The 19320-nt window shown below is 41.5% G+C and overlaps 1 protein-coding gene across 1 annotated transcript in view; it reads right to left on the bottom strand.

The window, feature by feature from the left end:
• Positions 1-18781, bottom strand: part of LOC106580022 (spermatid perinuclear RNA-binding protein) — a 38077-nt gene extending 19296 nt beyond the window's left edge. The window contains exon 1 of the mRNA XM_014160572.2: positions 18626-18781. The gene's annotated coding sequence lies outside the window, so the exon portion shown is untranslated. The remainder of the gene's footprint in view (positions 1-18625) is intronic.
• Between the last annotated feature and the right edge of the window lie 539 nt (positions 18782-19320).

The raw sequence follows: 19320 nt of genomic DNA, 5'->3' as shown, positions 1-19320 counted from the left end.
AGTCTAAAGCTGAGTCGGTCTGTCCGGAGTTCACTGGCAAGGAAAACTGAGGGCCCAGAATATTTTAGACAATGTTGTAAGTTTGCTAGCAAGAGCTTCAGGCTAGACCAAGTTAATAGTTGATACAATGTTTTAAGTTCCTTGCAGACAGGCCATGCATAGCCAATGTGATTTATAGGATTTTTTTTTTTTTAAATCAGGATATTTTCTACCTCACTTCCACAAATGCTGTTTACATTGATATCCATACTGAATGAAGCACTTAAGGGACCAGCTACGACATACCATCCGAATTTCTGCCTGTTTGATTGGCAATAGCTCAGGATACAAATGAAATAACCCGGGAATCAATAGAACGTCGCTGATATGCACATAAACAAAATAACATTCAAAATGGGTGAATCTTTCATTTTTCACTTAATTTTAAGGGGAAATTAGTTTGTGCAACTCATTTAAAAATCAGGGGAAATTAACTTAAGTTGTTTTATGCAACCGGGCCCTGTTCTAAAAATATTTATTGAAATCCAACTGTCAAATCCGGACTAGTGGACTAGTCAAATTCCGGGATTTGAGATTGCAGCTAAGGTCCTAATCCATGTTTATGAAACCAAAAATTAAAAAGTATCTTGATGTAGCCTAGCCTAACTCAGTGCAATTTAGTCCAGGGGGGAAGCTTTAAATCTCGCTCTGTGAAATTGGCCCTAATTTATGTAACAGAGGCCCAGCTGTCAGAAATGGGCTGCTTTAAAAATAAATATAAAACCATTAGGCTAAATTGTACACACAATTTGAGCAGGGAGCAAGGCATAGGGCTCTCTGTTTTGGTTAGCTAACAACTGCTCTTATTCTACTAGATTGATAAAGCAGTGTAAAGTGTCTTGATGGAGCGATACAGGAGGCCTCAGGCTCCATGGGCCAAACCATCTTTCCAAGGAATCTCCAGTCCACTCAGTTACAGGCAACTTGAGGACAGTTTTATAGCAACTTAACAGCCATGTGCATGTTCATGTTCATTTGAATGCAACAACTGGCCTACATGATGTTGTGGTTCCCTCAAATATTGAATTTGTCCTCAAGTGTTTGTGGAGTCCTGCTGTGTCAGGCAAGCTGGGCAGCGCGTCCCTGATAGGGATTACAAACGCAGCTGGATTTGTAATGAAACATCAGTTTAAAGAAAAACACTTTTTATATTTAGGATTATGCCTTCATTAATACATATGAGAACTGATGTGCTGTATAAGCAAAATGCTCTTATACCAGTCTATTCCTAAAAGTGGTTTAGAAAGGTGTGTGTGGGGTTTGGTTTTACTATCCTTGTGGGGACCAGAAGGATAGTGAAAATTCGGACAAGTGGGGACATTTTGACAGTCCACACAAGGACAAATACTTTAGGCGTAGGAGGATTAGGTATAGGGTTAGGATTAAGGTTAGGGGGTAGGTTTAGGAGATCGGGTTAGGGAAAATAGGATTTTGAATGGGAATCAATTGTTTGGTCCCCACAAGGATGGTACAACAAATGTGTGTGAGAGAGAGAGCGAGCCCGACCAATATGGGATTTTTGGATCCGATACCGATTTTATGAAGGCAAAAGTCACCGATATCGTTTTTTTCTTTAGAGGTGGAATGAAAAACAGACCTTTTTTTTATACAAATTGTACTACAGATACTCTATAAGATGATTTCTTAAAAGATACTCTAAATGATGATTTAACAAAATATAAAAAATTAACATTGTGTTGTTATGTGTTAATTAATAACATTTAGACTACGTTACCCAGCAGGCTATGCTGGGGCGGGTGGTTGAAGAATGCCTTGCATGGCTAAACATGGAGTTTTCTAGCTGAAGTATATGTTCATTAAAAGTAGTTAAATCCAACTGTTTGTCATTATATAAGGAACAAACATAACATGGTGTCAGATTGGTAGTCGCTATGACAAGACAGAGAAAAGAAAGGAGTAACACCGCGAATTTCCGTGACGAATATTGAACATTCTCCCACAAGTCAAGTGAAGTGAGTAGTCGAAGACGCTAGCTTGCAAGAGCGAGGGCAACGAGCCGCAGAAGTGAGAGTGACAGCAGCGAGAGCGAGGCTGCATTGGAATATGTTGACGAGCAGGTTGATGAGCAACATACTGAAGTAAGAGAAATTGACACCGTTCCTGTTCTCCGTCACGGATAGGCTTAGTCCTCCTACTCCTCTGCAGTTAACAGGAAATTTAGCTGACAATTGGAAACGTTTCAAGCAGAGATTCAATATCTACCTAGCAACCAGTGGTGCAGGGGGAGATGACAAATTGAAAGCTTCCATTTTTCTGCATGTTATTGGAGAGGATGCATTGGACATTTACAATAGCTTTCAACAAGATGAGGCAAACTTGACATTGACTGTGCTAATGGCTAAATTTGAGGAGTACTTTGTACCAAGCCAGAACGTCACGTTTGAGAGATACAAGTTTCTCTCATGATCAGAAACAGGGAGGCAGTTTTGACCAGTATTTGGCTGAGCTGTACACACTGAGCAAAACGTGTGAATTTGAAAATCTGAAAGACTCACTAGTGAAAGACAGGATAGTTTGTGGCATACTTGATAATGGACTCAAGGAGAGATTGCTGTGTGAGCAAGATTTAACTTTGGATAAAGCAGTGAATGTGTTGAGCAGCTGAAACCACCAGAGCACAAGCTTAAGAGCTGCGCAGGGATGAGACGTCAGTGTATGCAATAAAAAGAGAGGAGCACCACACACACACAACGCCTTACAAAACAAAAACAAGCAAAAGAGAGAAATCAAAACACTACATGTGGAAAATTTGGATTTATCCACAAGCCAAAAAAATGCCCTGCATATGGTAAATCATGTAACAACTGTGGGATAAATAATAATATCTGAAAATGCTGCAAAGCTGAGGCTACAAAGAAAAAAGGTTCACACAGTCAAGGAGATTGAAGAATTCTTTGTTGTTTCTGTAGAAATATGCAATGCAGTAAATGAAACTATAATACCATTCAAGCTTGATACTGGAGCACAGGTAAACCTGTTGTCGCTGGATGACTTCAAAACACTGAAGGTGAAGAGCAAAATACACCCGGTGAAAATTAAGGTTACTGGTTATACTGGGGAGAACATACCAGTCAAAGGTAGCTGCATAGTAACTTTACAGCACAAAGGAAAACAGTTCAGAGCACAGCTGCTGATTGTGGAAAAGAGTGTACAGCCTATTCTAGGAATCAATGCATGTGAAAAGCTTAATTTGTTGAAAAGAGTGTATGTAGTGACATCAGACTGAAAATGACCAAGAATCACTACTGGCTGAGTATGAGGATGTGTTTGAGGGTCTTGGATGTTTACCAGGAGAATACAAAATATGTACTGATGACAAAATTACTCCAGTTGTGCATGCATGCAGAAAAGTTCCATTTGCACTGAGGAAAAAGCTCAAGGAGGAACTCGGACGCATGGAAAAGATGGACGTCATCACAAAGATTGATGGACCTACAGACTGGGTAAGCTCACTGGTTATTGTGGTGAAAAAGAACGGCAATCTCAGGATATGTCTAGACCCGAGAGATCTCAACAAAGCAATCAAGAGAGAGCATTTCAAGTTGCCAACCAGAGAAGAGATGTTGCAGTTTGCTGGGGCAGAGTGGTTCAGAAAGCTTGATGCCTCATCAGGATTGTGGCAAATGAAGCTAGATGATGCAAGCTCAAGGCTATGCACATTCAACACACCTGAGGGCAGGTACAGATTTCTTCGTCTACCATATGGGATTCTCTCAGCGCCAGAGGTCTACCACAAGACAATCCACATGATCTTCGAGCACATTCCAGGAGTGGAGACTATGATGGATGACATCATCGTCTGGGGGTCCACAAAAGAAGAACACGATGCGAGAGTGAGACAAGTGCTGGACCTGACACGGAAAGTCATCCTAAAACTAAACAAGGACAAATGCGAGTTTGGTGTGAAAACACTTACCTTCATGGGAGACGTACTTTCAGAGGATGGAGTCAAACCAGACCCGAGGAAAACATCAGCCATCAACAACATGGAGCGCCCGAAGAACAAGGACGATGTGAGACGCTTGGGCATGATCACCTACCTTGCAAAGTTCATACCTCAACTGTCAGCACAGTCCGCTCCACTCAGATGTCTTCTGGAACAGAAAAATGAATGGGAATGGTCCCATGAACAGGAAAACTGCTAAAGAAGACAATCACAGAAGAGCCAGTGCTCAGGTTCTATGATCCAGAGAAAAGCACAAGGATTTCTGCAGACGCATCACAGTTTGGTCTGGGAGCAGTTCTTCTGCAACAGCATGATGACACATGGTAACCCATCGCTTATGCGTCCAGAGCCTTGACAGGCGCAGAGACAAGGTATGCACAAATGGAGAAAGAACTAATGGCGAGCACATACGCTTGCGAAAGGTTTCACCAATACGTCTACGGACGAGACTTCGAAGTAGAAACCGACCACAAACCATTGGTGTCAATCATGTCTAAGCCCCTGAATGATTGTCCAATGAGAATCCAGAGAATGTTGATCAGACTGCAAAAGTATGATGTGAAGATGATCTATACCCCGGGAAAGTTCATGTTCGCCGCCGACACTCTTTCTCGAGCAGTCGACAAGAAGGCAAGCTTCGACACACAGAAAAACACTGAGATTCAGGCCTACGTCGACATGATCGTAGCATCACTTCCTGTGTCTTCTGAGAGAATGGAGCAGATCAAAAGAGAGACCGCAGCTGACCAAACAATGACAGAGTTGAAAGAAAAACAACTGTCCAAGGAGAATACAGGATTACTGGATGTGCAGAGCAGAGCTCACCGTTGTGGATGACAGTGTTCAAAGGCAACAAGATTGTCATTCCCATGACACTACGCAAAGAAATGCTACAGAAAATACACGAGGGCCACTTGGGTGAGGAACAATGCAAACGACGAGCACGAGAAGTAATGTACTGGCCAAGAATGAACCAGAAAATCCGCCAGACCACTGCTTCATGTGAACTGTGTTTGACCTACAGGCCAAAGCAGCAAGCAGAGCTGCTAATGCCTCATCCAGTACCCAACAGACCCTACTGCAAAGTTGGAGTTTACCTTTTTGACTGCAATGGCAAAAGTCACATTGTTGTTACCGACTACTACTCAAACTACCCTGAAGTAGCAACACTGCCAACTACCTCCAGTAAAGCTGTAATCACCTACCTGAAATCAGTCTTTGCAAGACATGGGGTTGCGTCTGAACTGTACTCGGACACTGGCCCGCAGTTCTCAAGTTCCGAATTCCGATCGTTTGCTAACGACTGGGGATTCCAACACAACACCTCCAGCCCCAACGTCCAACGGCTTAGCAGAGAGTTCAGTCAAAATTGTCAAAAGGTCTGATGAAAAAGGCACATGATGGAAAGGAGGATTTCCTAAAAAATCTGATGATCTACAGCTGCGCATCGCTGCAAAACGGACTTTCACCTGCACAAATGTTGATGGGACGTCGCATCAGAACCAACCTAGCCATCCATGAGGACTTGCTAACACCCAGAGGTGCTCACAAAGTCAAACTCGAAGGAAAAACAGAAAGACAAACAAAAATAGCGACACGACAAAAGTGCAAGACACTTACCTGAACTGAAACCGGGAGATCATGTACGACTCCAAGACATCACTACAGGAACCTGGATGCAGCAAGGGTGTGTGCAGAGAGAAGTTGCACCGCGATCCTATGAGATCCAAACGGAGCATGGATCACAACTGAGACGAAACAGAGTGGATCTAAGGCTTCAGCCATTCACTCAAGGGACTGAGGATCATCAGTAGGATACTGCTAAAGCGTCAAATGCCTTTAAGAAATGAACAATTCAGTCAGAACACCCTGACTGACAATGAACGCTGTCCAACTGTTTCAGGAATTTACAAACATTTTATTTGTAAGTTACAGGATATCCACCAAAAAGCAACTATATCCTCTAAATATGACAGTAAATACAAAACTTATTTAGTTTACCTTCTTAAGTACACCTTAAAGATGTGTCTATGGCAATGGATAACAAGTATGCAACATTGTTTGTGCTAAACCACCCTATTGGGGAGTGTGCTGGCTGAATGAATTAAACTTGGTTTCAAAGTAAATCTTAAACTGCACTGTTCGCAAGTTCACAAATAAGCATTGAAATGCAGTAACATGCCATTCCTAATGTCACCATGTGTCGTCAACATTTTGTCTTGTGTAGATTTACTACAGTGTTTGCAACAGTCAATGGTAAACAAACACTTTATGGCAACCTCATGTGATGGAAAATGTTATGTTTGTGCTTTTCTAATAACCAATTTCTGTGTTCATGTAAGTGACTGAACGAATCCTCACTATCAGTATCTTCAATTTGGCAGTAAGCCCAGAACCTTGTTTTGAGAATGAAAGGATCTCTCAGTTTCAAGGTCTCAGCTTGGAGAGAAGAAGCTTCGTGAGGTATTGGTCAGTCACATGAATGAACCAAACGTTAAAGATGAATTAATTATGAATAAGCTAAATCATGCAAATATAACTTGACTGTGTAAGCAGAATATAAGAGAACTTCCCCAGGAGGGCTCACTTCAGACCGGTACCGGTAGTTTGACTGTGACCTCTCCAGCATGCAAATAATAAACAATAATTCATTTAAGATTGACTTTGAGTGTCCCTGTGTAGAATTTCCACGACACACAGAAGCCATACATATGTACATTACACTGTTATTCAATACAAAATGTATTGGCTATAGATTTCAACTGAAAATGGCATGCGCTGATGACTTTAAACGTTTATGCAGGCAAATGGTTGCCGCACTGGTTTGAGTCACACGTTCTAATTTAGCTAGCTAGCTAATATTAGCTACTTAGCTCATCATGAATGCAAGCACATGGCCTGAATGATAGCTCTGAACCAATTGTCTTGCTTTTTGCAGATTCCGTATTTCGGAAAACTAACTAAATAAGCCCACTAACTAAAATAATAGGCCCAGACAGTAACAGTATTATTTTTGTATCAAGGACGAGTGTTCACTTTGGAGCCAGTCCAGTGTTCACACATAAGTATCACAGATTGCTAGCTAAGCTAACTAACTATCTAGCTGGCTAGCTAGCCAGCCAGCTAACATTATCTAAGTGAGAATGTGAGGATGACAGGGCTGCTTGCTTGAAGTATACTTTTGAATATTTACTTAATAAAATTAGGGTTGAATGGCGGGAACCCGATTACCGAGATTTACCGCCCAAAACCACTCCTTTTTCCCAGCATAAATAACTGAGAAACCGGTAAATTATAATAAATTATTTATACCAACAGCATGTGAAATGTAACTGTTAAAAAATGAAATAATGTAGCTATGTTATCAAAAATGCATCTCAAGGTTAGAAGCATCAGAACCCTTAAAAAGGTAGTTCTAACATTGAATATGCCTGGGCAAAGTGTTAAGAATAGGAGAGCCATCTATTTTATAGTACACTAGAACACAGCAAACATGAACCACAACAGTCTAAACATAGCTGAGGGCAATAGAGCAAATTGTCCACTAGATGACAGCAAAGGGACCTCTCATGACCCTACAGGAAAGGTGAGAAATCAATTTCTTTCTGCCCTTCATGATACCACAGATGTGTTGAACAAAATTAAGGAATTGAACAATATAGGTACTTCCTTTTTGGTCACCATGGATGTGGAGTCTCTACACACCACCATTGAACATGAACAAGGATAGGCAGCTAAGCACCATTTCTTGAGTACCCGGCCTGAGACTGAGACGCCTCCCACAGAATGAATGGACTCTTAATAATAACATCTTTGTCTTTCAGGACTACGGTTGCAAAGTTCAAGGAACTTTCAATAAATTCCCTGCTTTGCCCAAAATCCCGGTTGGAGGATTCCTGGAATCAGGCGGGAGTAAGCAGGGAATCTGGATCCTCTAACCAGGATTTCTGGAAAACCAAGGAATTTATTGAAAGTTGCGGGAATTCTGCAACCCAATTTAGGACCATATTTTTTAACAAGTAAAAGGATGTTCCATGGGAGCTTGCTATAGCCCTTCCAACCCTGGTTTGGACTTAGGTAAATGGGAAAATTACTTCAATTTGGATCATTCTAAAACCCAATTATTTGACTGGAATATATGGTGGGGGACGCTATATTGATGATGTTTGCCTGTTCTGGTCTGGCTCAGAATATGAACTTATTTCCTTCCACCAATGCATTAACCCTAACATCAAACTAACTATGGAGAAGAACAAGGATAACATTAATTTTGTGGACCTTGACATCAGTAAAAATGACAAAGGTTGCTTGCACACAATCTTTAGGAAGCCTACAGATGGGAATACCATTTTGAGGGCAGATAGCTTCCACCCAAAAAGGCTAAGAGAGAACATTCTATATTGCCAATCCCAAAGAGTCAGAAGAATTTGCTATCAGGAAACAGACTAGTGTCACATCTGGTGAATTAGAGAATCGCTTCTTGAAAATCAGGGCTACCACGCACAGGTCCTGAAAGATGCAGGTAGAAGGGCCGGACGACTTCACAGAGAGAACTTGTTGTGAAGGGGAGCGCCTCGTGATGTATCAGAGAGAGGGTACTTTGTTACAAAATATAGCACTGAAGCAGAGGACATTGGGGAATCATCCAAAGTGACACGCTACTACGCAAAGTCTTCCCAGAGCCACCAGTAATAAGCTTTATGAGATGTTCTACCCTAAATGACAAATTAGTCCACAGCCATATTCCTGGTGACTCAAAAACAACTTGGCTGGACCCCATACCGTTAGGATCACCACTTTATTTTAAGAATGTAAAATGTCAGAATAATAGTAGAGAGAATGATTTATTTCAGCTTTTAATTCTTTCATCACATTCCCAGTGGGTCAGAGGTTTACATACACTCAATTAGTATTTGGTAGCATTGCCTTTAAATTGTTTAACTTGGGTCAAATGTTTCAGGTAGCCTTCCACAAGCTTCCCACAATACGTTGGGTGAATTTTGTCCCATTCCTCCTGACAGAGCTGGTGTAACTGAGTCAGGTTTGTAGGCCTCCTTGCCCACACACGCTTTTTCAGTTCTGCCCACAAATTTTCTATAGGTTTGAGGTCAGGTCTTTGTGATGGCCACTCCAATACCTTGACTTTGTTGTCCTTAAGCCATTTTGTCACAACTTTGGAAGTATGCTTGCGGTCATTGTCCATTTGGAAGACCCATTTGCAACCAAGCTTTAACTTCCTGACTGACGACTTGAGATGTTGCTTCAATATATCCTCATGATGCCATCTATTTTGCGAAGTGCACCAGTCCCTCCTGCAGCAAAGCACCCCCACAACATGATGCTGCCACCCCCGTGCTTCACGGTTGGGAGGGTGTTCTTCGGCTTGCAAGCATCCCCCCTTTTCCTCCAAACATATCGATGGTCATTATGGCCAAACAGTTCTATTTTTGTTTCATCAGACCAGAGGACATTTCTCCAAAAAACTACGAACTTTGACCCCATGTGCAGTTGCAAACCGTAGTCTGGCATTTTAATGGCGGTTTTGGAGCAGTGGCTTCTTCCTTGCTGAGCGGCCTTTCAGTTTATGTCGATATAGGACTCGTTTTACTGTGGATATAGATACTTTTGTACTGGTTTCCTCCAGCATCTTCACAAGGCCCTTTGCTGTTGTTCTGGGATTGATTTATACTTTTCGCACCAAAGTACGTTAATATCTAGGAGACAGAAGGCGTCTCCTTCCTGAGCGGTATGACGGCTGCGTGGTCCCATGGTGTTTATACTTGTGTGCTATTGTTTGTACAGATGAACGTGGTACCTTCAGGCATTTGGAAATTGCTCCCAAGGATAAACCAGACTGCTGGAGGTCTACAATTTATTTTCTGAGGTCTTGGCTGATTTCTTTTGATTTTCCCATGATGTCAAGCATTCAGGCACTGAGTTTGAAGGTAGGCCTTGAAATACATCCACAGGTACAACTCCAATTGACTCAAATTATGTCAATTAGCCAATCAGAAGCTTCTAAAGCCATGACATGATTTTCTAGAATTTTCCAAGCTGCTTAAAGGCACAGTCAACTTAGTGTATGTAAAGTCTACCAGGTCGGATGGGGAATGTTACTACTGCGCAGCTATTTTCAGGTCTCTCCAGAGATGTTCGATCAGGTTCAAGTCCGGGCTCTGGCTGGGCCACTCAAGGACATTCCCGAGACTTGTACCAAAGCCACTCCTGCGTGTCTTGGCTGTGTGCTTAGGGTCATTGTCCTGTTGGAAGTTGAACCTTCCTCTTTCCCCTTGATCCCCTAGTCTCCCAGTCCCTGCCTCTGAAAAACATCCCCACAGCATGATGCTGCCACCACCATGCTTCACCGTAGGGATGGTGCCAGGTGTCCTCCAGATTTGCCCCTTGGCATTCAGGCCAAAGAGTTCAATCTTGGTTTCATCAGACCAGAGAATCTTGTTTATTGTGGTCTGAGAGTCTTTAGGTGCCTTTGGCAAACTCCAAGCGGGCCGTCGTGCCTTTTACTAAGGAGTGGCTTCCTTCTGGCTACTCTACCATAAAGGCCTGATTGGTAGAGGGCTGCAGAGATGGGAGAACCTTCCAGAAGGACAACCATCTCCACAGAGGAACTCCGGAACTCTGTCAGAGTGACCGTCGGGTTCTTGGTCACCTCCCTGACTAACGTCTTGTCCCCAAATGATGGAGGCCACTGTGTTCTTGGGGACAATCTTCTTGGGGACAATCTTGGGTTCTTGGGGACAATCTAATATTTTGGTACCCTTCCCCAGATCTGTGCCTCGACAAAATCCTGTCTCGGCGCTCTACGGACAATTCCTTCAAACTTGTGACTTGGTTTTTGCTCTGACATGTACTGTCAACTGTGGGACCTTATATAGACATGTGTGTGCCATTCCAAATCATGTCCAATCAATTGAATTTATCACAGGTGGACTCCAATCAAGCTGTATAAACATCTCAAGGATGATCAATGAAAACAGGATGCAACTGAGCTCAATTTCAAGTCTCATAGCAAAGGGTCTTTCTAAAAACCTGTTCTCGCTATATATATATATATGTATGTATGTATATATATATATATATATACATACATACATACACACACACACACACACACACACACACACACACACACACACACACACACACACATACTAGAATAAGGCTGTAACTTAAAGTGTGGAAAATGTCAAGGGGTCTGAATACTTTCCAAAGGCACTGTATGTATTGGATAATTGCACAATAATTTGGGCTGGGTGGGTCATAAAATGTATTTAAATCAGGCTCAGGTTGCATCAGTTTTGAATTTTCGATCAAAGCCCTAATGAAATCCAGACATAGGCCTATTTACATGCTTTATAACGCTTTTGAATGACACTTCCATTTTTTGCAGGAAATACCGGGTTACCCGGGAGAAAAGTGATTAATTCTCGGGATGGAAAATGTGTAAAATACTGGGAAAATAAGCAACTAATTAAAATACGCTGCCTGTGGCAAGGTACTCCTCGTCAAACCACCATTACTACTCTCTCACGTTGTGACCTAGGGCAGAATGATGTTCAACGAGCAGCTCGTAAAGTGCCTTTTTCAGGCAACCACTGAAAAATGTCCTCACTGAAACCAGGTTGGATTTGGGTCTGTGAGTGTATAGCAGCTGCAGTAGAGTGCCCCTGCCCGGAGAGCTAGCATTGTCTCTTTTCCAGGTAAAGGACACATCATGTTCCCATGAATGAGTGAGCACTGAGCAGCTGCAATCACAGTTCCATCCACTACACACATCAGACAGAGCCACAGGGGCTCTGATGACAGTAATGGGGAGGCCAGAGAGTAAATGGCAGCACACTATGCAAGTAGGACAACCTGGACAAGGCAGATCGACTAACGTAGCTGAATCTGTGCTTATAAACACACAACTTTCATGCAGATAAAGTGGACACAATCTGCACAGCTTCCAAAAACCACAAACTAGTGGGGCTCTAGCCATATAGGCTAGTAGACCTCCAGATAGCAGCCAATTCAGATCCACAATCAGTGATACTATCGTACACCCCAGGTCCATTGGACTAGCAGCAGGCCAGCCTTGAGGGATATCACAACAACAAAACCTCTGGATTTTGTGCATGTGTCTCTAAACCACTGATCACATAGGCCTACCATTGAACTGGTGCTGAGGTAAAAGACTCCTTAACCACGGTCACCATTACCACCACATCTTCAACTAACTAGCCTGCAGCAACCAGCGACTACCCCGAGAGACCTAGCAAGTCCTTCTTGAGGGAGCCGAAGAATAGCTAAATGTGTCTGAAAGAAGAGAGCCTCTTGATGCTTGCTCAAAACACATTGAAATAACAGAATGTGGTGCCTAGGGTTGCAAAGGGTTGGAAACTTGCTGGTAAATTTCCAGAAATTTTCAGAAATTTTCCATGGAAAGATAAGCCCTGGAATTTGGGGGATTTTGATTAAAATCATTAAAAAAAGTTAGCTTATAACAGTGAACCTTTTTTTGTGGGATACACATAAGGCAATTCTAGATCTTGTGACATATTTTGGTTAAACTATCCACAATTCAATGGAATTGCAACCCTCTGCATGCACAGTGCACTCTTCCATCACATGTACAGCTGATTCTCAAGATCTTGCACACTAATGAGATGCTATTGAGCCCACACTACTACACTGTCTGAGCCAAGGACTACATGCTTTCTGCTAAGTTTTGATTACAATACTGGGTGGGATGAATACATTTTACATGACATGCATGATTTTTTTGTAAAATCATTTCTAACTTGTTAACAATTTCTGCTAGTCAGTTTTTGCTATCATTTGGGTTTTAGCTTGCTTGAGCTAGCTAACGGAGGAGTGTTACTTCACCTGTTTCATTTGAAAACATTTATCTTACAAAGGAGTTGTTTAATCTAAATGCTTAACTAGTTATCTGTACATGGAATTGTATTTGGGTTTTTTTTAACTCATTTTTTTCTAATCTTTACAGGAAAATGCAACGGGCACTATCTGATGTGAGGAGACATTTCACTGCAGCTAATGTAGAAGGAAAAGCTGTGTACATTTGCAAATACTGTGCCAAATCATATGTGAAGAACGCAACAAAGATGCAGAATCATCTGGCCAAGTGCATAAAGTTCCCTCAGCTCTCACAACAAGCAACATCTGACAAAAGTCCCTCTACTTCTTTTCGAGGTGAAAATTATGAATCTGACACCTTATCGATAGCAACAGCTCATGGTCCTCCTGGAATCAGAATTTTTTTTGACTCAATGGAGGAACGTAGTCAGAGAAATGGTGATGAATGTCTTGCTCGAGCTGTGAGTGCAACTGGTTCACCTCTGATGTTCACAGGCAATGTGTATTGGAAGAGATTTCTGAATGTTCTTCGCCCAGCATACACCCCTCCAACCAGACATGCTTTATGTACTAATTTGCTGGATGCAGAGTTCAACAGAGTTCAAGTGAAGGTCAAGCAAATCGTAGAGAAAGCAGACTGTATTGCAATCATCTCTGATGGGTGGTTGAATGTTCGTGGGCAAGGAATATTTAACTACATCAACTCCACCCCTCAACCAGTATTCTACAAGAGCACAGACACACCAGTCTCTACATTGCAGATGACCTTGGACCACAGAAGGTATTTGCACTGGTGACAGACAATGCTGCGAACATGAACGCTGCTTGGTCTAAATTGGAGGAGTCCTACCCTCACATCACACCCATTGGCTGTGCTGCTTATGCATTGAATTCTCTCAAGGACATCATGGCACTGAAAACAACAGATACACTCTACAAGAGAGCCAAGGAAATGGTTAGGTATGTGAAGGGTCATCAAGTTATAGCAGCAATCTACCTCACCAAGCAAAGTGAGAAGAATAAGAGCACCACATTGAAGCTGCCCAGCAACACCCGCTGGGGTGTTTTTGTCATCATGTTTGACAGTCTCCTGGAGGGGAAGGAGTCTCTCCAAGAAATGACCATATCACAGTCTGCCGATATGGACAGCCCCATCAAGAGGATTCTCCTGGATGATGTATTTTGGGAGAGAATGGTGAGCAGCCTGAAACCTATAGCAGTAGCTATTGCACAGATTGAGGGGGACAATGCCATCCTGTCTGATGTTCAGACTCTGCTTGCAGACGTAAGAGAATAAATCCGTACTGCCCTGCCCACTTCACTGTTGCTCCAAGCAGAGGAAACTGCAGTTCTGAAATATATAAAAAAATGTGAAGGCTTCTGCCTGAAGCCCATACACACCGCAGCGTCCATGTTGGACCCCAAGTATGCTGGCAAGAGCATCCTGTCTGGTGCAGAGATCAACAGGGCCTATGGTGTCATCACTACCATGTCTCGCCACCTTGGCCTGAATGAGGGAAAGGTTCTTGGCAGTCTGGCGAAGGACACTTCCAAGCAAGGGCTTTGGGATGGAGACGCAATATGGCAGTCGTGCCAACATATCTCATCAGCCACCTGGTGGAAGGGACTTTGTGGATCTGAGGCTCTTTCCCCTGTTGCCTCCTTCATCCTCCAAATCCCACCAACATCAGCTGCCTCAGAGTGCAACTGGTCATATTTTAGGTACACACACATCAAAGCATGCAACAGGCTGACCAACACACCAAAGCTTTAGTTTCTAGACTATCATTTTACAGATGTATGTTGAAAACGTTTTTGGGAGATGCGATGTATCATTGGGGATCATTCAATATTCCCCTTATTTTGTTGTTCAGTGAAATCATCCCATGTGAAGAGTCAACTCATTTAATTAAAGTTCAAGTCATAACTACATTTTATTTTTTATTTCTATTGGAAGGATTTAATAATTTGTAATTATGTATACTTATGATAAGGTAAAAGGTTTATGTTTCTGTCTCTATATGATATGGTAAATATATCCAATGCTAAAAACATCTACATTTAAAATGGTATTAATTTGCATATATTTCCATTAATTCCCACATATTCCCGTTAATTCCCATGGAGTTTCCACCTCTGAATATTCCCCAAAATGTGGAACCCTAGTGGTGCCTGTTCAAAAACACGGGCATGAATATTTCTGTCCCGGTAAAACTGTCAATAAAACAAAAGGTCTCTCTGGCTCTGATGGTCTATTTCAGTCAGGCTGAAAACTGTAAGAGGCTGACTTCAATGAGCCATACAGTTGAGTGCTGAAGAAGATAGTGTAGCAAAGAAAATAAGTGTAGATAGCTGGTATTCATTTCAGGAGGTAGGCCTATTTATGCCCACACCTGCTCCAAACCTAGCCAACTGTGACACTAACAACAACAAACAACAACAAACAACAACAATAGAGGTGCAATTCCACGGTAACGGGATTGCGCTGAAAATGTATGCCAAACAAAAAACATTGATTTCAAAGTTTAACAAACCAAAAACTATGCACAGGGACTACTTTGAACAATTTACCCAGAACATTTTACAAAAACACATTTACTGGAAGAACTGTGCAGATGCAGTTTGGTAAAATCTCCCTCAGTTTCTTATGTCCATGTTTTCCAAAAACTCTTAAACATCCACTCCGAATTAAGATTCAAGGATGTCTGCAGAAAGAATTGGGAGTCAGCTATGACATGACACATGGACATTGAACAAATCTCTTTTTGTTATTTAAGTGCAGTAAGTGAAGTGGATTTACACCCGATAACGAAATTGAAGTAACAGAATTTCATCATGGATCCCTGATCTGTACTACACAGAAATGCAGAATTATGGATATGAATGTCATTCTCTTCATAGCAATGTATCCTAAATAGGTACACAAAAAGGCATAAATACGCAATATACACCTTTGTATATTTTTCTACACACTGGCTATTATTTTAATGAGCTCTGACCCCAAACAAGACCAAATTTGGTTGGTTCGGACCAAATCTGAACGAATCATAGACGTCTGTGTTTCACACCTTTGGACATCAAAGTAGTAGAGCTCAGTACCGTAAAGTTCAGTAGAACAGTACTCAACTCTAGTGTGCTCTACTGTGTACTCTACTAACCTCTACAACTGCACTTTTCTTTTACCATAGAGAATCAGACAAAATGTTGCCTACACTCTGCCTATTGGCTTCTTTGCATATTCAAGCCTGTCTCAAAATACAACACTACCCTTTAAGGCTATCCTGTTGGATGGTTGGCCACTCTTGGTAGTGTATAAAACATTACAATTACAACCAAATACTTTTGTCATAAAATAATTTGACATTTACGGTGTCCAGTCATCCCTGAGAAAATAAAAAAATGTATATGGTTCAAAATAGACTCTTGGACAGTTTTGGGACAACAGATCCAAAATTCATAAAGCCTTATTAAAAAAGCAATAAGGCTGATGCATCAGATCAGACCGTTTAGCTTAAATTAAAATGTTGATAGTTGTATTTCTTCATATTTTAAGCTCAACAATGTGCACATGACTGTAGGCTATGCGCAAATGTTCCAAAATACAATTAGTGGGAACACATTGCTCTCAAAAGTGCACCGTAAGCGTGAGCTGTTTCATGTGACAGAGATGAAAAGGGAGATCTAAAGATGCATCAACTAGCATGGGTTACTAATATGACTAGGATTATGCCTTTGGCTGCTGGACAATGAAAGAAAGTTGATTTGAAAACCGGTACCCCGTGTATGTAGCCTAGATATTGTTATTTTGCTGCTGCTCTTCAATTATTTGTTACTTATCTATTTTTTACTTAACACTTATTTTTCTTAACTGCATAGTTGGTTAAGGGCTTGTAAGTAAGCATTTCACTGTAAGGTCTACACCCTTTGTATTCGGCACATGTGACAAATAACATTTAACATTTATAACATTTATATGGAACTCATTTGGGAATTTGGTAAACAATGTGGCTACTGGCTATTAGCCTACTGTACAAACTAAGCATGATAAATGCATTGTAAACCTTTTACAGGTGCAGCAAAAATAATCTGCCCACCCACGCTCAAATTATTTTCATAGCACATCAAATGGTTGAGGAAGAAAGAATTCAATTCTGCAGTCTCTCTGGGTAAAGCACTTTTATTTCCGACATGGCTAAATGTAGAAGCCTCTGGATTTGTTTCTTTCATCATCAGTGTTCTAAATTAACCTTCTCTATTCCACAGGACTGCGACACAATATGCACTTGATTCAGACAGTCCTGCTCCCGGTTGTGGCATAGAAAAGAGGGGGGTGAAATTGAGTTGAAATGAGAGGCGCGAGATGGATATGTGGGCTGATGGGAACGGGCAGGGTAATACTCAGCTGCTCATGTTTCACATCTTTACTTCGACTGTTCTCAGTTGCTGCTGTCATTGGTGTTGTGCAGTTTCTTCAAATCACTGATGAGACAATCCATTGACAGCACCATCTTCCGCATATGGCCTAAATAATATGGTGGCTGACGGTCATATTTCTATAAGATTACATCTAGACCTGTGATTAACATTTTATGGGATACTGTGTCAGATATGACAGATTCAGACACCCAAGAATAAGCCATGTTAAGACTCTTCAAAGATTGTGTGTGTAGTGTGTGGGTGCGTGTAAGACGTTATACAAAAACAACAATAATATCCTCAGATGTCTTACCCATCAAGTCTGAGAGGGAGAGAACATCTCAACTATTATGGCTTGATTGGATTTACTCAGTGCCAAAAACCTGAGCTACGGCAGACATGGTTTCAGCTATAACACTTATGAAGCGACTGAATTCCAAAACAACCCTCTCTGGGACCATGGAGCCTTGGGAAATTAGGCTCCTGTTAACGTTTCCAATAACATTCCATAGGCAGGGACCAGTACCTGCTAGTCTTTGCACTCTGCTGTATTGAGTACTGCACACCAAACCAGTCAACCCGAAACAGCAACACCATGAGGATGTTTTTCAGCTGTTGAGTGTCAAACCAGGAGAGAGCTTATGCAAAGCACCTAAATTAGCCTTTATTTAGTTTTGTCTGCCTTATTTTATTTTATGACATTCACACCTGTTAAATTAGATAGTTAGAGAAAGAAGATTCCCAATTTAAATTGATGTCATCGTTATCTGTATTTTGATATTCAAAATGACATCAAATTGTAAGGATCCGTAATTGAATATCAACATACTTGCGTGGACAATGTAAATTGTAATTTTTCTTTCACAAGAGTACTGATACATTAAACAAGCTAAAGTGAATATTAACTATGCAAAAGCTCGAACCAACGTCAAAGTACATGTTGTCCTCTGTTTTTCCATTTGTTTTGTGACAATCTGGGACTTGAATTGTGACAACATTAACTAGCTGGGTAGCTATAACGTGAACTAGTTACAGTAGCTAACTCAATGGCATGTCATCCCAGACAGATAGATTGATATAACTAACTAGCGAAATGTCACTAGAAAATAAAACAATATATATTTTTAAGACTGTGCATAGTAGGTATAATACGTTGGGGGAAGCATGATACTTGATCATTTCCCTCAACGTGTTATCAGAAAATGTTCAGAGATTTGCAGCTGTGAGAAGTTTCTAGCCCCACCGCTGACCAACAGTGCAGCAGACTAGTATGTATGCATCCTTTCTTGCGCTATCTAGAGCAATTGTCATTGAGGAAATACTTACAGAGTTGCAGTAGTTGAACCAAGGTATCCCAAATATGTCATGGGTATAATTTCACTGGTAGGACTTCGTGTTTGCACAAACAACTCCGTTTTCCTCTCGGTTTGGGACAACGTGGACCCTGCACCCACCAGCACTCGCTTATGTTTTGATCACAACTGTTAGGGCAAGCACAGTGGTAGCAATGAGGGGGCTCGATTAATCTCGCCCGGGCGCCCGTGTAGACATGTTTGCACCGGCTGAAAATAATTGCATTCGATTTGGAACCGGGCTGCCTCCAGAGTGTGAAACAGGTGCCGCGCTCTGTCTGATGGCGAAGTCGGCTCAAACAAAACGGTTCTAAGCTGACATATAGCATTGTTTTAAGATGGTCATACTATGGATCATTTAGCTATTTGGTTTTGAATGTAGGTATGAACAAATATATATATATATAAAATATTGAATTTGGCCTTTACTACTGTAGCCCAGAGAAACGGAGTGAATAACACATTAATAAATGGCAAAAAAGACATAAGTGATAAGAAACAAGGTTTTGAAGTGTTTGTCCTATATCTAGAAGATATAAGTCACTAGAAGTTGCTAAATGACATCATCACACAATTTGCATAATTGGCCATGTGCATGTAATTGTGATGGACACTGTAGGAGAGAGGAATAATGTCGTGGGAGAGACAAAAAGTGAGTAAAAAACACCC

Source organism: Salmo salar, chromosome ssa20, assembly GCF_905237065.1.
Source record: "Salmo salar chromosome ssa20, Ssal_v3.1, whole genome shotgun sequence".
Classification (NCBI taxonomy): domain Eukaryota; kingdom Metazoa; phylum Chordata; class Actinopteri; order Salmoniformes; family Salmonidae; genus Salmo; species Salmo salar.
Note: the sequence above shows the minus strand (reverse complement) of the source record. Positions and strands in the feature narration are given on the sequence as shown.